General features: G+C 37.8%; 1 pseudogene; it reads right to left on the reverse strand.

The window, feature by feature from the left end:
- Positions 1 to 2,130: 2,130 nt before the first annotated feature.
- Positions 2,131 to 4,758, reverse strand: LOC143620016 (uncharacterized; annotated as a pseudogene).
- Positions 4,759 to 21,119: the final 16,361 nt, after the last annotated feature.

Here is a 21,119-nt window from a genome sequence, read left to right on the forward strand (position 1 = left end):
TAAATCTCGAGGACGATATTATTCAAAAGGTGGGGAGGATGTAACACCGTGTCTTTCACCCTATTAAATTTGAGCCTAAATTACTAACTTAGAAAGTATAAGGACCAAAATTGCAAATTCTGAAAATCTTCTGCCATCGCGGTACGCGACGGGTTAACACTCAACCCATCGCGTAGCGCGATGGACTTGGCGAGTCACCGGACACGTGTCCAACCACGTGTCAACACGTGGCAAGTTATGACAGGCAACATGTCACCACCGCATAAGGCGGCGTAAAATTGCGGCGCCGCGGTACGTGACAGGTCCCAAGGAACCCATCGCTACCGCGACGAGGTCCTAAATTCCCCTATAAAAGGGGGTGACGGGCATGAGCTCCATTCATCCCAAACACACCTCCATTTACAGACACTTAACCTTGAAAGGCGTGCCCCATTGCCCTAACAAGCCGACGTTCCAATTTCTCGAAGTTCGTGCAAGAAACGAAGTTATAATCAAATAGCAATCATATAATCGAGTAGATCAAGACCCTGCCTTTTTCTTATAAACAATCTAAGTATCCGTGTTAGAGAGGTCCATTCATCCCAAACACACCTCCATTTACACACACTTAACCTTGAAAGGCGTGCCCCATTGCCGTAACAAGCCGACGTGCCAATTTCTCAAAGTTCGTGCAAGAAACGAAGTTATAATCAAGTAGCAATCATATAATCGAGTAGATCAAGACCCTGCCTTTTTCTTATAATCAATCTAAGTATCCGTGTTAAGGTAGAGATTACGTTTAAGTTATTTGAATTATAGCTTAGACTATTAATCGAGGCTATGTGGCGTAGCGTGATGATAGAATTGGATGTCAAACACGTTGATTATAAGAATACCCGTGAAGAACTTCCCAAAACTCTCAAAAAAGATGTAGATCGTAAATAAGATAAATAATTGAACCTGTTGATTCACACGAATACCAGGATCAATTCTTCCAACTATCGTTGATTCACAAAGAATACCGATAATTAGGTCCTTCACACACTAACACACACTGTGATAGAGAGGAAATGATTTTTTTATATATTCCAAACCCTTATTTTCTTACATGACAAAATCTCAAGTATTTAAAAGAAACTGTAAACCATTGGGCTTCTAATGATTAAACCAAAAGACATAAAATATTAATTATAAACTCTTGTAATTCCATAACCTATGTCTTTATTATTTAGTAAATGTTTGATCTCCCCACATCATTCTCTCCACCTTTGAAAACCTCGCCCTCGAGTTTTTGTCTTTGAACCGTAGCCACCTGGGTCAAAGGGACCATCCATCCGATTCCAATTTATAGTTATGATGACCTGCTCAAATAGTTCAACTTTACTAATCATCTTGTCCGACTATAGGCTTGTACCACATGGGTTAAAGGGAGCATCGATACACTTTCTTTTTTCTACAAGTTCATGTGATCTTGATAATATTTCTTTGCTTGCATATTTAATAATTGACCACATTATATCTTGTGCATTTTTAAGATATAATTGATTGACTTCTAACCTTAGAGTGTTGTCTGTGAAACTTGCATACAAATCTTCATAAATGACATTGCTAACCATATTAATATTAGCATTTGACAAAAATCTATTCTAGTGGTTTTTTTCTTCTTGAGTAATATCCACGCCACCTGAATAAATTGTAGACCACTCATGTTTTCTTTTTAAACTTTCAAGAACATCACCGGTTGCCCAAACATACCATTCCTCGTCCTCGTATTCATCAAACACGGGCCAAGAATCATAGATATTATCCCCCTCACAAGACATATTGAGCCAGGAATTCGGCTCTGATACCAACTGACGATATCTTGTCTTGCGTGCGAATATGCCTTAGAGAATCATGATCAGTGAATAAAACAAACTCTTTATGAAATAAATAGTGACGCCAATGCTTTACAACTTGGACCACTGCATAAAACTCCAGGTCATAAGTACTATATCTAAACTTTGCCCCTGTTAACTTCTCACTAAAATAAGCAATTGGTCGACCCCCTTGACTGAGGACCCCGCCAATCCCAACCTTCGAGGCATCAGTATGAAGTTCAAAAACTTGTGAAAAGTTAGGCAATACCAGAATTGGTGCGGTAGTGAGTTTTTACTTGATAACCAGAAAAGCTAACTCTGCTCCCTCTGTCCATACAAACGTCTTTCCCTTCATGCAATATGTCATAGGGGCCATAATGGAACTGAAGTGTGGAATGAATCGCCAATAAAAAGAAGCAAGCCCATGAAAACTGCGGACTTCAGTAATGGTGGTAGGAGTTGGCCAGTTTTGAACAGCTTCAACTTTAGATTCATCCACCTGTATCCCATCACCTGAAATAACATACCCTAAGAACAAAACTTTAGGGGTCATGAACACACATTTCTTAGTTGCTACATAAAAACTGTCTCTGCGAAGCAAGGCCAAAACCTTCTTGATATGCACGACATGCTCACTGAAAGAAGCACTATAAATAAGAATATCATCAAAATATACCACCACAAATTTCCCAATAAAAGGCATGAGCAACTGATTCGTCACACGCATAAAAGTACTAGGCGCGTTTGATAAACCAAAAGGCATCACCAACCACTCATACAACCCTTCACGAGTCTTGAAGGCTGTTTTCCACTCATCCCCAGGTCTAAGGCGAATCTGGTAATAACCACTCTTCAAATCCAACTTTGTGAAAATAGTGGCACCACTAATCTAGTCAAGAAAATCATCAAGTCGAGGAATAGGAAACCTGTACCTCACAGTAATCTTGTTGATGGCTCGACTATCGACACACATCCTCCAGGTACCATCCTTCTTCGGAGTTAACAAAGCAGGAACAGCACAAGGGCTCATACTTTCACGAACATGACCCTTAGAAATCAACTCCTCAACCTATCTACGCAACTCTTCATGCTCTCTCGGGCTCATCCTGTAATGTGGCCTATTGGGCAATTGTGAACCAGGCTCCAAATCAATATGATGTTGGATGTCACGCAAAGGTGGCAGCCCATCCGGCAAGTCATCAGGGAAATCATCAGAAAATTCCTCAAGTAAAGGAATCATAGCTTCAGGAATCTCAACTTCCTCAGCCACTGGTTTCCCTATCAAAACAAACACATTGTCTGCCTCCACCAACTCATCTTCAAACTGACTAATGGTTAACAGGTTACCCGACTGCTTTGTGGCTAGCTGCTTGGGCTTGCTTGGAACAAGCGTTATCTTTACTCTACTAAACATGAAGCTATAAGAATTTGACCGCCCGTCATGTTTTATACTTCGATCATACTCCCAAGGTCTACCCAACAACAAGTGACACGCATCCATAGGAACCACATCACACACAACATCATCTTTGTACGTGGTCCCAACAGAAAAAGAAACAAGGCCCTTTTTAGAGACCGTTACCTCTCCCCCATTTTTAAGCCACTGAAGCTTGTAAGGCTTGTGGTGACTCTCCGTCTTCAAGGCCAACTTTTGGACTGCCTCTTCAGAAATCAGATTGTCACAACTTCCAGAATCGATAACAAACGTGCAAACCTTCCCCAAAATGGTACATGTGGAGTGGAAGATATTATGTTTAAGCCATTCGTCTCCATCAGCCTTTGGTGCATAACAAGAACTCCTAACCACCAAATTCGCCCCCACATCACCGGTCACAAACTCCTCCTCGTACTCGGGTTCTTCATCATACTCTGGGGCCCTTTCATATTCTTCATACTGTTCATCTTCTGATTCAACAAGCAAATGCCTCTTACCTGCCTGTTTACAGTCAACTTGCCGATGACCCGTCTCACCACATTTGAAACACTTCACCCCGATACTACTAGCCCCCTTAGAAGTCGACCCAGTGTTGTTGGCCCCCGACCTCTGTTGACTAGGCACGACACGAGGTCCTCCACTACCCGACCCCGAATTTCCTCCAGCAGAGGCTGGTGAATACGAACCGCCCACCCGACGGTTTTGTTTTTCAAAAGCCAAGGCCCTTTGGTATGCCTCGGCGACCGTTAATGGATCAAAAAGATTTACAGAGTCCATGATCTGAACCCTTAAACCTCCAATATACTGAGCAACGAGTTGTTCATCGGTTTCTTGAATATCATTACGAGAAATCAAATGATAATACTCGGTCGTATATTCATCAACCGACCTGGATCCCTGTTTCAGATTCTGCAAACGTTGATACATCAACCGTTGAAAGTTGTGAGGTAAAAAAGTGTCCCGCAAACACTTTCTCATCTTGGCCCATGTCACGATCCGCGACTTCCCGAGTCTATTTCGTGTCATCTTCAACTGTTGCCACCATGCTGACGCCCTCCCACGTAGCCTGGTAGAGATCAAAGAGACCCGCTTATTTTCAGGGACCTCTCGGAACTCAAACACCTCTTCTACAATAACCAACCAATCAATGAACCCTTCCGGATCCAAACTAGTCCCATCAAATTCTGGGATATCAGTTCGGATCCCAGCATCCCAACGTCGATTGCCATCACCAGGTTCTTGCCTTGGTCCCCTCTCGTACCCCTCTTCGAAAGACGAACCATCATGACCAAAAAATGGATTATCGAAGTCACGCCCCTCCCTATTTTCAGGTACCTGTCTTCTATGATTCATCAAGTCATCCATTTGATCAGTGAGTTGATCGACCACTTGATCAAATCGTTGCTCCACCCGCGCCATAAACCGTTGTTCCAACTCTCGTTCGTAAACCTCATTGATCGGTCTTTGTTGTCTCCTTGGAGACATTTTCGAGCCAGGAATTCGGCTCTGATACCAACTGACGTAGCGTGATGATAGAATTGGATGTCAAACACGTTGATTCTAAGAATACCCATGAAGAACTTCCCAAAACTCTCAAAAAAGATGTAGATCGTAAATAAGATAAATAATTGAACCTGTTGATTCACACGAATACCAGGATCAATTCTTCCAACTATCGTTGATTCACAAAGAATATCGATAATTAGGTCCTTCACACACTAACACACACTGTGATAGAGAGGAAATGATTTTTTTATATATTCCAAACCCTTATTTTCTTACATGACAAAATCTCAAGTATTTAAAAGAAACTATAAACCATTGGGCTTCTAATGATTAAACCAAAATACATAAAATATTAATTATAAACTCTTGTAATTCCATAACCTATGTCTTCATTATTTGGTAAATGTTTGATCTCCCCACATCACTATGACATTTAACCTTGATCGTATTTTACAAACATTCATTCACAATCAAGTTTTCATAAAACATTACTTCATGATTAAGTAATGTTAAACAAAAGATATATTTTGACGGGCATGTAGTAACTGGAAGGGGGATATCACTAGTTGTAAGTTTCTTGCCTAAGGAAAAGTAATTCGTACAAATCCCAATCAACCGAGGGACCCGTTTACTTACCTGGAGAAAGTTACCAACGTGTTAGAACCTATTAGGCCAAAGCATGCTATATCAAACGTCACATAAAACCAAGTATTTTCATTCATAATAAAAGATAAACGATTTCAAGGTTAAGCTTACATTCATAGCATAATCATCATTCAAAATGTTTATACAAACCTATTTTGTATATAGGTTAATATCATTCACAATCAATCAATCATTCAGTCAAGGTTTTCAACACCGACGGTACAGGTGAATACGCTAACCTTTTCAATCAGTCAAAACATATTTATACTCAATAAGACGAACGGGTGTTTGTCTTAATGAGTCAGTCAATGTCTGCGTGAGATCATGTGATCTCTAAAACGTTATAATACGAAGTAGAAAATAAAATCAACTCAGACCGAATACGCATGTGTCTGGATCCAAACATAACTGTTAAAGCTCAATCAATCAATCAAAGGCAAAGAAGCCGCGAGCTTAAACGGTCATGACCAGTTCTCTGTTCAGGGCCGTGTGGCTCGGAGAATACCGTAATGTGTTTAGGGCAGTTGTACATATACCGGAAGTAGAGATTCTTCCGCTGAGTTTGTCGAGAAAACTATATTTGTATTGTAATCGTCATACAAAATGTTTTATTGAGTCATACGTGTTCACCAGCATATAGCTGACGTATTTTTTCAACCCATTGCAGGTAATTAAGCATAAGTAGCAGTAACGAGGATTGGAGTCTTAAAAAGAAGATAGAAGCGCGTACAAGATGGCTACGTATTTGATAAACAAATCCTTGTAATATGAAACCTATATTTTGTAAACTAACTACTCGGGTATTTTAATTCCCGAGTTAATTTTCAATGTAAATTAATGTAGGTTCCCAGTCGGATCTACACGGAATATCTCGTTCTACGTAGGTGCGGAATCCCTACGTAAGACGTTACGAGCGTAGAAGACGATACGAGCTAACACGATTGAACACACGTTACAATAAGCAAAGACACGTTGTATATTGCAACTGGAAACACGTGATATCAATCACTGATTACACAACTCGTTACACGTAAAACTAAAAACTGATTAACATCTCAGCCGTAACCTATACTTATAAACACGACAACTTCGCCTGGCATGTTCAGGCGAAGTTGTTCCTAACTTCGCTTACTCATCAAGTTCGCCTGTATTAGCGAACTTGTGAGCTAACTTCGCTACATACAAAACACAAATCCAAACGACTTGATTACAGACACTATATACTGAACTACTGACATCATGTACCAACAGACTCCCCCTTGGCAGTAGCTTCATATCTTTATCTTCAAGCACGTGTCTTGTAATCTCAACAATCTTGTATCATCATCTTCAAGCATGCACTCCTTCTCGTACACATACCGAAACAACTCTTTGATACTTCCTCGCTTCGTCTTTCCAAGCAGGAATATAAAATATCTTCTTCTCATTCAGCGCCTGCAGATCAGCTTCAGATAAGTTCACTAGATGCATCGGATCATAGACTCTCAGCAGCTCTTGTTCATCTTCGTCCTCCATTACTGCTTCAGCTGTTTCACAATCTACATACCACCACTTCAGCTCTTTCAGCACATCCTTGGGCATTTGTTACATCGGCACTTCTTTTAGACACCTTGTAATTGGATTAGAAACAGAGAATAAGAACACAGATCGGATTCGAACGATAAGTTCGCTTAGGGTTCTGATAATAAGTTCGCCGGGTGAGTGGAAGATAAGTTCGCTGGTTTAAAAAATAATGAACAGTTTGACCTTAAAACTTCTTTATATAGGGTCAGAGTTATACAGGCGAAGTTATGGATAACTTCGCCTATTGCAGGCGAAGTTAAGGATAAGTTCGCCGATATATTAAAATTTTCAAAACAAACCCCTATTATTTGAACAATTTGCAATTAAGTTTTAAAACAACCTTTAAAGCGTTAAATGATACGATCAAGACCAAGTAACCAGGTATAAAATCATACAACTACATAAGTAGAAAAATTTTAACAATTAGGTACACGGGATCAAATTTCAGTCTCGACAGGGACTACCATGTTTTAGAAAAGATCCGAACAGGAATCATACTAACTACGTGACTGTCACACAGATCCGTGTTCAGCTGTATTATGACATAAAGAAACAGGTTGTAAGCAGGTAAATAACTTAGAATGGTTTTCATCGTTTCTGTGATACGGGTTAGGTTCAATTAAGCTCAAAAATTAAATGGGCAACAACTCAGAGATTATGATGCCTCCTATCTATTCTCAAAGCGTATTTGGCTTTCCCCAAGTCACCCCGAGTTGACCTCGACCCGTAGTGTCTGATTAAATAGTAATTACTCTTCGATCTTTAGACTCTTCTTCCCGTTCTCTATCTTGCATCTTGATTGAGAAGTCTTAACATTATGAACTCTAGAATGTCTCAATAACTCACACATTTTTTTTTAAGTATTTACACAACTTCAGAGTAGTAAATAACTGCAAGTCCCGAATCTGGATCACTGCAGTTTCTTGACACGCTATCTTCACGGGAATCAGAACACTTACGGGCTCGTGTATGACTGGGTAATCGCTTTTCTGCCTATCATTCGGAAAGATATATATGGAGACATGCACAACTCTTAAGGAGTTTCCACGTAAAATCGAGTAGATTTAGTTAGTATCACTTATACTTTTACGCACCATAAAAAGCTACCATGACATACAATGACTGTTCTAAAGTCTTTTAGGCCTTATAACTTCACTAGTTAAGCACACAGAATCAGTATATCTATCACTTTCCAAGGTTGGATCAATTTTCTGTTAAACATAGTAAAGGAACTTCTTACGAAGTAGTAGACTTGAAAAATAATTTCATCTCCCGAAAAAAAATTTAACTTCAATCGCCCTGATCAAATTGAAGTTTTCAGGTAAACGGCTATCCTGAAGATCCAATGGATCAGCTGGACCGACCACATACAAGTATGTGTCCTTCTAACTAAGTATGATCGACTAATTTCCAGCGAAAGAATAAAAACACATCATAAACCGCCCCGGTCACTTTCAGTCATCTGGTTAATGGCTATCCTTATATTCTACAAGTAGAAATGAGGACCAAACATATCCGAAGATATGTCCTTCAAACTGAGGCAACCGACATAATTCTAAGCAATAGTGACGTTTTTTTTTTTAAGTAAAGACAAAAACACGGTTACTCGGGATTGATCATCCCATTCAGCTCAACAAGGTTTTGAAAACGATTTTTTTCAAACGCTTTAGTGAACAAATCAGCGAAATTATCTAACGTATCAACCTTTTCGAGCACAATCAGTTTCTTCTCAGCACAATCCCGTATAAAATGATGACGGATGTCAATATGTTTAGTTTTACTGTGTTTTACGGGATTGTTAGTTACTGAGATAGCAGCAGTGTTATCAATGCAAATAGGAGTATGAGTGAAATTCAGACCATAATCGCGCAATTGCTGTTGAATCCAAAGAACCTGGGAGCAGCAGTTCGATGCTGCCATGTATTCTGCTTCACAGGTTGAAATGGCGACTGAGGTCTGCTTCTTGCATTGCCATGACACTAATCTGCCTCCAAGAAACTGACAACCACCTGTTGTTGACTTCCGATTCTGATTGCACCCTCCATAATCAGAATTCGTGTAGACGACCAACTCCAAGTCTCCTCCTTTCGTGTACCACAACCCCAGTTTAGGTTTGCCTTTGAGATAGCGCAATATCCTCTTCGCACCCTTCAAGTGAGATTCCTTTGGGTTTGCCTGAAAGCGTGCACAAAGACAAACTGCAAACATAATATCAGGTCTAGAAGCAGTTAAGTACATTAAAGAACCTATTATTGCCCGATATTGGGTTGGGTCCACGTCTGCATCATTGTCTGAATCAGCACCCAATTTATGGTTGACGCAGACTGGAGTATCAAATGGAGTGCTGTCCTCCATCTTGAAGCGTTTGAGAACATCATGGACATACTTAGTCTGATGAATGAACATCCCATCTTTCTTCTGATCAACCTGCAGTCCTAAAAAGAAAGTTAGTTCACCCATAGCACTCATTTCAAACCTCTTTTTCATGACGGCCTCAAACTCCTGACACATGGCGACTTTTGATGCAGCAAAGATGATGTCATCCACGTAGACTTGCACCAGAAGAAAGTCGCTTCCTTTTCTCTTAAAGAACAATGTGCTATCAATCTTTCCCCTTTCAAACTCATTCTCAAGCAAGTAGTCGGATAGTGTTGAGTACCAGGCACGAGGTGCCTGATGTAACCCGTATAGCGCTTTACTTAGCTTGTACACGTGATCAGGAAAGTCTGGGTCAGGAAAACCCGGAGGTTGCTCAACGTACACAACCTCATCGACTTTACCGTTAAGGAACGCACTCTTCACGTCTAACTGAAATACCTTCATCTCCTTGTGTGCAGCAAATGCCAAAAACAATCAAATGGCTTCCAATCTCGCCACAGGAGCAAACACCTCATTGTAATCGATCCCCTCTTGCTGATTAAAACCTTTTACAACCAGCCTCGCCTTGTTCCTGATAATAATCCCTTTCTCATCTCTCTTGCATTTGAAAACCCATTTGGTGCCAATCGCATGCACATTCTTCGGTTTTGCAACCAAGTTCCATACCTCCATCTTTTTGAACTGGGCTAATTCTTCTTGCATGGCTTCGACCCATGAGCTGTCCTTGAGAGCCATTTGATAGTTCTTTGGTTCAATCTGGCTGATGAAGCAGGTGTACAAGCATTCGTTAATTATGCCCGTATCTTTAATGCTTGTGTAAACACAGGTGTGCTCATTCAAGCTTTGTCTTGTTTGTACACCGTCGGACAGATCACCTATCACGTTCACCAAAGGGTGATTTTTGTGAACTCTCGTAGTCGGAACCGAACTGACTTGCAGATTTTCTTCCAGGTTCGAAGGTAGCTCATCAATGGGTGATTGTTGTTGAGAGTGAAACGGATTGAAGAATTCCTCTTCTGTAGAGGCAGCAGGGGTATCGACAGCATTTGACGAGGAAGGCTGACATTCATCGTACAGCGGTCTTTGCACAACATTGTCTTCCTCATCGTAAAGCATCATCGTAGCAATTCTTTCATCAACTTCTGCACAATCCAAGTAAGGTATGTTAAAAGATTTAAAAAGTCTATCATAGTCGAAAACCCCAGCGGGTCCCGTGCTTGGTTTTGGTGATTTGTAACTTGTGATATCAGTGTTACACACCACCTCAACCTTGCTGGTCGATGTATTAAAGACTCGTCTGTTGGGAGTCCCAACAACGTATCCGACTAAAATACCTTCGTCGGCTATTTCACAAAATTTAGAATTTGTCTTTAATATCGAACACGGGGACCCGAATGGTTCGAGACCACTCAAGTTGGGCTTTCTCCCATGCATAAGTTCATAACATGTTTTATTCAGTATTTTAACAGTTAAAACTCTATTAAGGATATAACAGGCTGTTGCAACAGCTTCAGCCCAGAACACCACAGGAAGTTTCGAATCAGCCAGCATGGTTCTGGCTCCTTCAATTAACATTCTGTTCTTCCTCTCAGCCACTCCATTTTGTTGCGGAGTATACGGAGCGCTGAACTGGTGCTCTATCCCTTTCTGTAAGCAGAAGATCTCCATCTGATAGTTCTTGAACTCAGTCCCATTGTCACTCCTGATGTATTTAACTCTTTTCCCCATAATATTCTCAACTTTGGTAATCAAATTTATTACCATCTGGACCGTTTCATCCTTTGACTTCAGGAAATATACCCAAGAGTATCGAGAGAAATCATCAGTAATCACCAAGTAGTAAGATGTTCCTCCTAGGCTTTTTACATTCACGGGACCAAAGAGATCCATGTGAAGTAGGTCTAGGGTACTGACTATTGAATTAACCTTCTTGGTGTGATGGGATTTCTTGTGTTGCTTTCCCTTTTTGCACGATAAGCATTGGTCTTCAAAGTTGAAATTCTTCAAGGGAACACCCAGCACCAGCCCATTCTTGACAATGTAGTTCATTTTCCAAAGATGAATATGCCCCATTCTTCTATGCCATAATTTGGATTCCGATTCAGTTGCTTTTGACAGAAGACACGATTCTTCTGTTGCCATCTCAGTCGACCTCATGTCCATAATATACGTATTCGTTTCTCTTGGAGCTTTCATAACTATCCAATCCTCTGGTATCTTGAAACCAGGATACAGCACGATCGCTTCATTCTTGGTAAAGTGCACGGTGTAATCTTTGTCACAGATCTGCGATACACTCAGCAGATTATGCTTCAGTTCTTCAACGAAATTCACTTTCTCTAACGTCATTTTTCCATTAGTCACCGTCCCAATTCCTGTAATCCTTCCACCACTCTCTCCAGCAAAACTCACTCTTCCTCCCTGAACAGGTTTCCATTCGTGTAACAAACTCTTGTTACCTTTCATGTGCCGGGAATAGCCGCTATCCACAACCCATAGATTGTTTGCAGCCCTGTTCAACTGTTCCTGCACGATTAAAGCAAAGGATTAAAATCTGGGGACCCAAGACCTATTGGTCTTGGGTCGATACATCCCGTACTTTGGCTGTCCAAAGTTAGTATCAGAATAATTTCTGTAAGTCCTAAAAGGATACCTTCTTGTAGATTGACTATGAGGCCATCCAAACCTTCGTGAATTAAATGAATTATTACTCATGATTTGGTTGTTAACAGGGAAAAACTGAGATCGATTTCTTGGAAAACCTGGATTAGTCCAATTTCTGAACTTTGATGAGTTTTCATTCTTACCATTATTGTAGTTACTGTTAGTTCTGTTCTCAGATTTTGAAGGCCTCATACCTCTGAATCTCTGCTTCAGAGGGCAATCAGCAATTAGGTGTCCTAATTGAGTGCATCTGAAACAACTCCTGTGTTCAACTTTCTTTTCAATAGTTGTTTTAGATGTTGAGGCTGCATTACTGCCCGTTTGTCTCACATATGGTGGGACATACGGGTTTAGTGGAAAATTCTTTTCATTTGATTTATGTTTCTCTCCACTTTTTGGTAACACTGCCTTCTCTTTTGTTTCACTCGACTCGGATGACTTGTCCGAGTTTGATGAGACATGACTAGGAACAGAAATCTTAACACTCGAAACAGGCTTACTTGTTTCGCCTTTACTAACTTCTGGTTCTTTAATAGTAACCTTAACCGGAACTGTCTGACCAAAATCAACTTTTACAGATTTCTGATTACTAGGATCATAAGTATAGTTATGATTGTAAGGTGGTGGAACTTCATGATATCCAATTCCTCCCCTTTTAACTGGGGAACCTTGATCACTAACGAGGTGATCAAGTATAGCGGAGGAATTTCTAAATTGCTCAAGTTTTCTGTTAAGTTCCACCACTTTCACATGGTGATCAGCTATCTGTTTATCCCTTTCAGCTATTAGTTTGGTTTTCTCTTCTAATACTTCATAGCTAAGATCAATTACTTGTATTTTTTCAGCTAGACTTGCTTTAAGACTTCTAATATCTTTCTCACTAGCTTTTATTTTTACCTTATAGCTGTTTTCTCTAGCTTTAGTGAAATGATGATCTTCTTTTAATGATTTAAATTGAGCATCCAAACTAACAAACTGATCAGTTATAGTTGTCAATTGTTCAGACAGATTTTCACATTTAGTACAAGGGAGTTTAGTACTTACCTCGGAGAGCTGGTCTGTCACTTTTGCCATGTAAGCTTCAATTTCGCCAGTCACTTTCTCACTATCTGCAGTTTCGATGTTCGCTAAATTGGCCTGTTCGAACACTTCTTCAACGTGCAGATTCCAGTTGTACTCCCCGTTCTGTCTGGATATCATGGCTCTATTCTCATTACCACCCCCACTCTGTTGTGTAGACCTGTTTTGACTGCGTTCTACACGTTCATTTGTGCACTCTTTCGCAAAGTGTCCATTTTGTTGACAGTTATAACATCGCACCTTTGACTTGTCAAAACCTGGTCTTTCACCAACAAACTTCCTTCCAGTCTTCTTCATAAACCGTTTAACCCTTCTCACAATCATCGCCATCTACCACTGCAGATCCATCTCTTCCAGATCATCAGCATCGATCTGATCATAGTCTTCGTCTAACGTTGCAGGATCAACAATCTTACCTTGAATGTAATTTTCATACGAAGCAATGAAAGATGCATAGAGAGCAAACTGCTGTTCAGCAGATTTAACACTCATGGGCATCTTTGAGTAGTTGTTGTTCGAAACACTTGGGGAAAAACTACTCTTGGTTGCTTGAGGTTTAGAAGCATTTGATCCACCAGCTACAAAACACACATCACCATTCATGTTGAGAGATACATGACCTTCATGTGTTGAGTTAGCGCCCGAGTCTCCTTTTGAGTAGTAAGCAGACGATTCAGACTTCGAACTTGAACTTGAGTTAACTTTTGCACCATACATTCCTGGATCCTGAACCTGATCAGTTGGTGTCTCTTTTCGAACCATGTTAAGTTCAAAAGTTCTTAGTTTGTTGACTGCTGTTTCCAAGTCATAGTCGGCAAACTCTTTGTCTTCTCTCATCAAGACAGTGTACATCTCCCATTTCGGTGGGAGAGCATCAAGAAGCTTTTCCACGATCTCATCTTCTTTGTAAGCAATGGAATAATTGCTGAGTTCGGTCATCAGATGATAATATCTAGTGATGATATCATCAAGTGATTCATTCTTCAAGTACTTGAACACCGAGAATTGGGTTTTAAGTAGTTTAATCTTTGATGCGCGAATCCCCACATTACCCTCAAAACGGTTTTCAAGTGCTTCCCATAGCTCCCTAGCAGTTTTATACTTCCTGAAGGTGTGAAGAATCTCTTGTGGAAGAGCCATTGTTATCGCTGCATGAGCTTTGCTTTCAGCCTCATACATTTTCTTTTCTTCTTCTTCCATCTTGTTGTATTTCTTAATCTGATCACGACCCTCATACTCAGCAGTTGGTGGAATGTATCCATCTTGTATGCACACCCGCATCTTAGCATCTTGGTACTTAACATACTGTTCAAACCGATCCTTCCACGCTACAAAATCGGTTCCCTTAAGCATCTTTGGTGCCTTTGTAGCTGAACCCGCTTCCACTTCCATCTTCACCAGTTCCGTAATATTTATTGAAGTCATCTTTCACGAAACACAAAGAAACCCGAAAAATAAAAATTTTATTCTTAACAGTACTGTAGGCGAAGTTAAGGATAACTTCGCTTAAGTCTGAACTTCGCTGATTCTGAACTTTGCTCCTTTTTTTTTTTAAATTCGCCTGATTCGGCGAAGTTGTGTATAACTTCGCTTAAGGTAAGCGAATTTGTGAGGTAGGCGAAGTTGTGGGTAACTTCGCTTGAGATAAGCGAACTTGAGAAAGTAGGCGAAGTTGTGGATAACTTCGCTTAACCTTATATCTTCGCCTAAACCCTACAAACAGTGACGGCAAGTTCGCCTGATGAACACGATGGTTTTGCAGGTTTGATTTCTGGATTTTACGAGGTTTGTGAAGGTGTAATGGGTTGTTTATGATGGTGGAAGGTGAGTAGGACACAAAAACTCGGTAAACTCGTCCCGCGAATTGTCGAACGGAACGATTTCTACACCCGCGTGATAATCCCGAACCACACAATCACGAGCAAAAGCTCTAATACCAATTGTAGGTTCCCAGCCGGATCTACACGGAATATCTCGTTCTACGTAGGTGCGGAATCCCTACGTAAGACGTTACGAGCGTAGAAGACGATACGAGCTAACACGATTGAACACACGTTACAATAAGCAAAGACACGTTGTATATTGCAACTGGAAACACGTGATATCAATCACTGATTACACAACTCGTTACACGTAAAACTAAAAACTGATTAACATCTCAGCCGTAACCTATACTTATAAACACGACAACTTCGCCTGGCATGTTCAGGCGAAGTTGTTCCTAACTTCGCTTACTCATCAAGTTCGCCTGTATTAGCGAACTTGTGAGCTAACTTCGCTACATACAAAACACAAATCCAAACGACTCGATTACAGACACTATATACTGAACTACTGACATCATGTACCAACAATTAATATTATATTCAAACTTAAAGTCTTCCGCTAAAATTAACCCATAAACTCTGATACATTTACAAAACAGGTACCAACTTGTGGTCACACGCCTAGGCCCTAAGTAAGGGTGTGACATTTTCACATAGATTGGATTACTTAATGTGTTTTTAATTTCCTTTTTTGTTTTCTTCGAAATGCTTCTACTTCTTCGGTCGATTACAAATTACTTCTTTTTTTAAGTGATTTCCTTCATTTTCTATAACTAATCCTAAACAATACTAACGATTATACATAAAAATCAAAAACTTAATTTTTTAATTAACTCAGTCAACTCAATTTATTAACAAAAACAAAAAGCAAACAAATCCTCAAAAAACAACTTTGTTAGACTTAACTAAAAATGTTCATTTTTAACAAACAATATATCTTGTTGTCTTTATGTTTTAAGCATTTTTAACCTTTTTTAGATCCTAATCATGTAACTTTTTAAAGATTCTATTCGACTTTTTTAAAACACACAATATATCGTTTTCTTAAAATTTCTGAAGACACCTGACTTGTTGTTTACCAGACAAATCTTTGTGCCCATTAGCCTTCGATTTAGTTAAAAACCATCAAACATAAACTTACTTTTCTTAAAATTTAAAAATTTCGAAATATTTTTAAACCTAAACTTTAAAATTTTATTATTGTATTTCAATCCGAAATTTTATTACTGTATTTCTTATTTTAAGATTTTAGTATTTAAACCTCACAATATATCTTATGTCTGGTTAACCTTCCATTAAACTAAAAAATACCTTTCAAAATCAACTTGGTTTTCTTAAACTTTAAGATGACCCAAATTTGTTAAACCCTAAAAATGAAATCCGGTAAAAAAACCTTTCAAAATCAACTAGGTTTTAAAACCAAAAAATGAAATCGGGTAAAACCCAAATTTTTTAAACCCTAAAAATGAAATCGTTTATTTAATCAACTGCTTATAAACCCAGAAATTGATTTTTTTAGCTTGAAGAACGTATATCAAATGAAGCAAACGTACCAATTATGTAGATGACGGCTATCGTATCGCCGGAAAGTTAAGTGTTGAACGTATATTGTGGTTTCTCTCTCTAAAACTTCAAGAAGATGAACAAGCGCCTTGATATGGTTGTAAGATTTGTTTTAAATTTTGAAAGTTTATTGATATTTTGATTGTCTACATGTATTGGTAATTAGACATAAAGCAAATTCACTTAAAAAGTCCGTTTTACCCTTCAGTATTTCAATATTGTTTTTTTTAATATAAATCTTGTACTAGTGTTATGGATTTGATCTCAACCATCCATTAAAAAGTCAAGGGCTTAGAGTTTCAGGGGTTTTCACAACTGGAGTGGGTTTTTATTTTAACACTTAATATATATATATATATATAATGAAATGTATGTATAATTGTATGAAAAGAAGGGACCATACCCTAATAATATCTGAGGTAGAAAAAAAGGGACCAGACCTACAAATATCTGAGATAGAAGGGACCAGACCCTACTAATATCTGAGATGGTAAATGTAGTTATGCATGTAGTTTGAAAGTATGAAACAATGTATGTATGTAAGAAGAATGTATGAATGTTTTAAGTACGAAAGAAAGGTAAACAAGTTAAGTGTCTAATATGTATATTCGAATGCGTATATGTAAGTATGTGTATGAAATGTATCTTGCATGATTAACTAGAACTCACTTAGCATAACTGACTTTTAGTATACACACTAGTGAATAGAATGAGACAGCTGGTTTGAAAATGGACACATGTCAGAAGAATGAAGCTGACATCTGAAGACTTAAATTTATAATGTTTGAACTTTAAGGCATTTTTATATTGTTTAAATTTTAAGACTTATTTGACATTAATATATTCCGCAAAAAGTTTTCCCTCTGGTATTTAGAACCGTGTCTATGAGTAAATCCAACACTAAAATAGGGGCACTGAAACCAAAACCTTACATTAAGACAATATATTTTGACCAAAATGAACTCTAAATTAAATAAATTAAAAGGCATGATGACCCAATAAAAAAAATTCAAAGAAAAAGTAGTTGTTTCAAATTTATATGAGTGTATAAATAACACATCTCTTTCTCTTCGTAGAATTGATTTGAATTTTGACATGCGTTGAAGAGGAATCTTGCCTTCTTAACTTTATCATACTTTTGGCCCATCACATGACTTCAAGTGTTCTAGAAGACAAACAAAACATGCAATCACGGTACGCTTCTTGCTAAAAAGATACCTACGCATGCCACACAAGATAAGATTATATGATGTAACGTAACATATCAAATTGGAATATAATATATATGGAAAGTGAGTTTACACTTTACAAACATATATTTAGTTTAGGCTAAATTATGGAATACTGATTTAATATTTGAAAGGCTTAGTATCCTCACATACAATTTTTTTTTGTCTATACGGCTCGTATACGTTGTGGGCACGTGAGTCATATCAGTTTGTGTCGGACGTTGTCGGTAACTGTTTGTAGTGCCCCATATAGTATACGGGTCGTATATACCCACACAGGCCGTATAGACAATTTTTTGTACACAAGTTTTTGATGACCGTGTATTTATGTGATTTATGACTTTAACATCCTATATGTATGAAGCCATCGCCCGGACTTACACCATATTATTTTAGCAATTTTAGTTGCTCTCATTTTCGACCCTCTCATGTTTTGTTTCAGTTATATAGAATTATGTTTTATATTGAAATGTTGAATAATATAATATTACTCACTCCGTCCTAATTTAAATGTCCTAGTTTGACTTTTCAAGTCTTTTTTTTGTAACCTTGACTGTAAATATTTTTGTTCGTGTCATACTTGATGAAATTTATATCAATGTAAAATACATTTAAAACCCAATCCGTTCATATATTTTACATCAAGTATTATATAACACAAACAAAAATATTGCCGATCAAAGTTAAACAAGAAAGACCGAAAATGTCAAGCTATGACACTTATAATGGGACGGATGGAGTATAAGATAATAAATTGTCTATTAAAATTTACATAACATACTTGACTAAGACTATATGGTATGGATACCATTTTACCTTCAACTTAATAGTGATACGTCAGCGCCACATCATACCTCATTTCACTCAACTCTCTTCCATAATATCATGGAAATGGTCACCAATTTACCACTTTCATACATTTTCAAATTAAATAATATATATATATCTATCTATATAATTGTCTATTATAAAATTCTACGTGTCACTCTCACATCGCTCCCCACCCCTCTAAAGCAACCAGATTGCTTGATTTGTAAATAAAGAGATTTAACCCGGTTTGAACCCATTTCTTTACACAGGTCATAACATCTCAAATACGATAGCCGTATCTCCTAATTCTCCCTTAGGTTTTTTCGTTTCACTTTTCCCACTATCTCACACCTCCACAGCCCTTCACATCTGATTTCAGTTCCTCCATCACCAGAACGAAAGCTGAATAGGTAATTATCTCGGATTTATATTAGGTTTTTTCTATGTCCGCACATGAGTATCTTATATTTGATCTATCAATTCCTTGCAGATATCGAATCATTAATCAACGCAATTTGTGCTAATTATCTATTTCAATCAATCTCCGATAACATCACATCTGTTCCAACTTCTTTGTATCACCGTTTCGCTACCTCTTAACAGATATGTTATATTGAACGATCTTTCCGATCTATATCTAGTATTTAATCAAAAATAAGCAGAATGTGTGTGGTGTTGAAGAAGGTTGTAAGTTTGTAATTGTTATTTGATTGTTGATTGTGGGCAAGAATATCACGGTAGTGATTTGGTGGAATTAGAGGGCATGAGTTACGCATGGATGGTGTAAACCAAAATACATGAGGTTAGGTTTTCTATAATCTGAATTTACATGTGTTTTGAGTAATTTGTTAAGCACGTTTCTATGATTTAGTGACTAAAAAAAATTACTTATGTATTTTTTATTATGTTCAACATACAGTATATGTATATAAGATCATTGAGGTTTTTAAGATATTAAAGGTATACTTATTATATTTCTGATTCTTTATAATTTGTTGTGAAATTAAGTCTTTTATTGTTCTTATTGTTGGATTTGTGTCAGCTCCTCATGTAACTAGATTGTGTCTAAACTTTTTTTCAAGTTAGTTGTTTTTTACCTTACTTGGTTCTTTTATCACTTTGTTATATTACAGTTTAAGTGAAAATTTCATTTTTATGTTCCTAAGCATGAACTTTGGTGGCACTCCGGTGCCATTAAGCCTACAGGCTGTTATTTATGATTCACGTGACGTAGGAATATGGTTTGGTCTTTAAGTTTTAGGAATATATAATTTGGTTTGTAAACCTGTCTATAGTGAATTGGATATCGGGTAACATTTGCTTGGAGAGTATTTTGGCAGTTTCTACAGTATTGGGTCTCAAACAATTATGGATTTACGGGAATATTACGTGTTTGTTTTGATAACTGGTTGTTTGATTTGTTCAGAAACTGAAGAATGCGGGTTAGAAGGCGAGTTAGAAGCCACTCTTTGAAGCCTCTCAAAAGATTAGATAATGCATATTCTTTTCTTCACTTTTCTTTATCAGTGGATGTTTTATTTGATTAATAAAACAAAAGTTGTGAAGTAAAATTAAAGTATTCATAAAGCATGATTCAGTTTCAACTGTGTCGTTTAGTCTGTTTATAGGTTAATATTGCCCAAACTTTGAGAGAACTCCTCATCTGGATTGGAAGACAAGTCAATAGACATTATCCTGAGTATCTTCTTATCTTTTAGCTCTTATTGCATTCATATATGATACATTTGAATTTTGTGGTCAAATCTACGTTTTGTGCTTTGATCTTGCTATTGATTTGTTCGGCAACCACGCTTCTCACCTAATAAGAGTAATATTTTGGTATTACCCGCTTGAGATGAAACATAACCTGAGTTCAGCCTGTTACATGTATATATAGCATGTATCGGCCCGTTAATGACTAGGTAATTGATGACATCCCTTTAATAATTAAATCATTGACCCGTATTCATTTTAAGAGTAATAAAACATAAGTCACTTAAACCGTTAAACATGGTTATGGGTCAATTTTAGTTTGCTTATTGTGAGGGTTCTTTGCCATGTAACTGAAATTATGCGTTTTTTTTGAAGTTTGTGTCCTTTTTTTAATCCTTTGTAATTCTATGGCAAGGTTGTTAATAATGTGAAATACCCAGGATATTTTTCATATTAATTGGTTGTTAATAATGTGAATTTTTGCGTCATGTATCTTTCCGTCGATATGGATTTGATACAGTAAGTTAAGATTTGTAATCGGATTATGAAATAATGGATTGATGAAGGAAGAGAAGAAGATTGTTTTTTAAAGAAGTTATAAAATCATTAGAGGCCCATTTTTTGAATGACAGCTTCTCATAATCACCCATATTTTTCAATTTTAAAAATTAAAAAAATGATCTTAAAAAATTAACTGAAAAATAAATAAATAAATAAATATATATATCCTAGGTGTCGCGATGAGATCGCTCCCTCTTTTCTTGGAGTCATCAGATTTGCTTGATTTTTAAATGGAGGCTTCTCATGCATTTGACCCGAATTCAAGGGTATGAGTTTTATCAGACCCAGATATTTCTTAAACGGGTTA

This window comes from Bidens hawaiensis, unplaced genomic scaffold (genome assembly GCF_021521415.1).
Source record: "Bidens hawaiensis isolate Kalapana, Puna unplaced genomic scaffold, B.hawaiensis_p1.1 tig00000296_1, whole genome shotgun sequence".
NCBI classification, from domain to species: domain Eukaryota; kingdom Viridiplantae; phylum Streptophyta; class Magnoliopsida; order Asterales; family Asteraceae; genus Bidens; species Bidens hawaiensis.